Consider the following 3,146-nt stretch of genomic DNA (forward strand, 5'->3'; position numbering starts at 1 on the left):
AGAGTGTATGTAATTTTATTAAAATGCCTAATAGTCTCTATCGTCCCGCTCAGATTGAGATGGACAATGTTCAATTTTCCATGCAGGGCACATGGGTGGGGGAAGATTACAGTGTCATCGGAAAAGCCTTCCGTTTACAAAAAGCACAAAAGGGAAGGTAATCCCGAACGTTCAAAAATAACACGATGCTTTAGCCACTCAAATATCAAATTACAAAGGCTAAGTTGCTTAAATTGGCTACATAAATGCAATAACTGGTGGGGCTACCTCGCCTCATGCTGCAATACGGCTGAATCTGATGCCTGAGTATCAGCCAGCTCCTGCCTCTGGCGGGAAGGAAGTCTGTGAAGACAGACAAGGGGGAGGCAGAGAAGTGAGAACCATTCACTTGTGCTTAGAAAAAAATCCATTCTAAGAGATGCCACAAAGAAATGGAAACGCTGGAAAGATTTACAAATTATAGGTCACTGTCTATTTTTGGAGTTCATTTTTAAGAATGGAAGATGCTTAAAGTCTTTTTTTTCCTTTTTCTTTTTTTACTAGATAATACATGCATATGAAATAAAGTTCAAAAAATGTAAAAGAGGGGCTAGCTCAGGGATAGAGCATTTGACCGCAAAAAAGTATAAAGGGGTATTTGGTCTAAAAGTCCACTGTCCTCCAGTCACTGGGTTACTCTCAGAAGCAAGAATGTCCATTCTCTTGTGCATCCTTCCAGAGATGTTCTGGGTCGGTGGTTCTCAAGGTGTGATCCCTATGCAGAGGTGTGATCCCTATGCAGAGGTGTGATCCCTATGCAAGGTGCGCCACAGCTGGCTCATTCTGGCTCGCACGCAGCGTGTCTCTCCCCAACTCGACTTTAGAGGAGGCGAGTTGGTAGCTAGAAATGGACCGCAGTGGGTGTATTTACACCACAGAAATGGACATTTTTAAAAACAGCTTTTTCTTCTTTCTTGAGAGCCATTTTACCAGTATTGAACATTCAAACCCTTTCAAGGGGTCCACGAGATGAAAACTATGTTCATAACACTGAGATGTTATTGCCCCTTTTCTCTTACCGGCGTGCAGGAGAGTATTCCAGAAGCTACGTGATATGTCATTTTGCAAAAGACTGAATACAGAGGCAGACAGGAAGATGCAGTTGCCTTCTATTAAGTCAGATGTTAAAGAGAGTTGCAAGAATGTAAACAACACAAGGGCAGCCTGGCTGGCTCAGTTGGTAGAGTGTGTGACTCTGGATCTCAGGGTTGGGAGTTCAAGCCCAACACCGGGTGTAGGGATTACTTAAAAATCAAATATTTTCCAAAAAATGGAGGGGAGGGAGGACACCTGGGTGGCTCAGTCGGTTAAGCGTCGACTCTTGATTTCAGCTCAGGTCACGATCTCCTGGGTGTGACATCAATCGCTGAGTTGGGCTCTAAGCTGAGCATGGAGTCTGCTTGGGATTTGTTTCTCTCCCTCTCTCTGCCCTCCCTTGTCATGTGTATGCTCTTCCCCACCCCACCCCCCCAAAAAAAGGAATGTAAACATTCGTTTCACTAAGATTTTCAAAATGCTTATTTATTTTGAGGGGGGAGGGGTAGAAAGGGGGAGAGAGAGAATCCCAAGCAGGCTCCGTGCTCAGCTCGGAGCCCAACTTGGAGATCGATCTCATGACCACGAGATCATGACCTGATCCAGTATCAAGAGTCAAACATTTAACCGACTGAGCCACCCAGGTGCCCCCATTAAACTATTACTGATGTTACCTTGTAATGGATTTACTATGGTTTTTAAATGAGTTAACAAATATTGAAACATTTTTCCATTTGAATTTCTAACACAGTAAATATTGACAGATATAACCTATATAAACAAAGGCTCTTTGGGGTCTTCAGTAATTAAAAAAAAAATTTTTTTTAATGTTTATTTTTGAGAGAGAAAAAGAGACAGAGAGAGACAGAGCATGAGCGGGGGAGGGGCAAAGAGAGAGGGAGACACAGAATCCGAAGGAGGCTCCAGGCTCCAAGCTGTCAGCACAGAGCCCGACGCGGGGCTTGAACTCACGAATCGTGAAATCATGACCTGAGCCAAAGTCTGACGCTTAACCAACTGAGCCACCCAGGCGCTCCAAGGGGTCTTCCGTATTTTTTAAGCATATGAACACATGCAAAAACTGGAAGAGTTAAGATCCTGATCCTCGTTTTTCTCACTTAATAAATATATCATGTAAGTTTCTCTATCACTTCTTTTTTAGCTTGAGTTCCCCCCAGAAGCAGATTCGGAGACAAGGATCTGGAGTGAGTAGTTTCTCTGGGAGGAGAGGGTCAGGAGCAAGGTAATGAGCTTCCTTCTGTGGGGTAGGAGCTCCCTGGCTACAGGCAGTGCTGAGGGCACTAAGGGAGGGGTCCAACAGGGCCGACCCCCGCACTGAGCAAGCTCCTGGAAAGCAGAAACTGCTGTGCATTCTCTTCCGACTCCTCACCTCACTGCCCAGGGCTTTGCATACTCGGTGAGAATCAATAGCAGCAAGGGCCTACTCTGTAGAAGGAGCTTCACAGTAAACTAAGGTCACCTAACAATCCTGTGAGGGAGAAACTCCTGTCAGTCTCGTTTTATGAGTCGGGAAACCGAGGCGGTTTTAGAGACACAACAGACCTCAGAGATGATCTCCTTTTAGAGGTATGGGATCCAAGGCCCAGAAAGGTTGGGAATGTGCTCAAGCCTGCCTGATCAGTACTTTGGGGGCTACACTCCCCACGGCGTGATGGGAGCTGCTGGTGTCAGTGGGGCGACTGTCCTCTGCGCAGGGGATGATGGACCACACAGCCTATTTACTGGGACTGATCACAACCAACACAAGTCAAGACGGAGGGCCTGGAGAATGAAGACGGAACTGTGGAGCCTCTGTCAGAGGGGAGGTTGGGTAAACCGCGTCAGATAAAAGTCACAGGAAGGAAAGAGCACTCAGAACCCCAAGGTTAGGAGATACTACATTAGGGTTTCCATAACAACCGTAACTCACATCTAGTAAACACAGGCTGCCTGCCACAGCTGTGCAGGAGACCACCAATGCTTGCAATTTTGTGACCTGGATACAAATAATTTTAGGCTCTGGTACATGCCCACCAGACTTTTCTTCCTTGGGAGAGGGAGAGAAATAACAT

The sequence above is a fragment of the Herpailurus yagouaroundi genome, unplaced genomic scaffold (genome assembly GCF_014898765.1).
Source record: "Herpailurus yagouaroundi ecotype Mexico unplaced genomic scaffold, PumYag 139, whole genome shotgun sequence".
In the NCBI taxonomy this organism is placed as follows: Eukaryota; Metazoa; Chordata; class Mammalia; order Carnivora; family Felidae; genus Herpailurus; species Herpailurus yagouaroundi.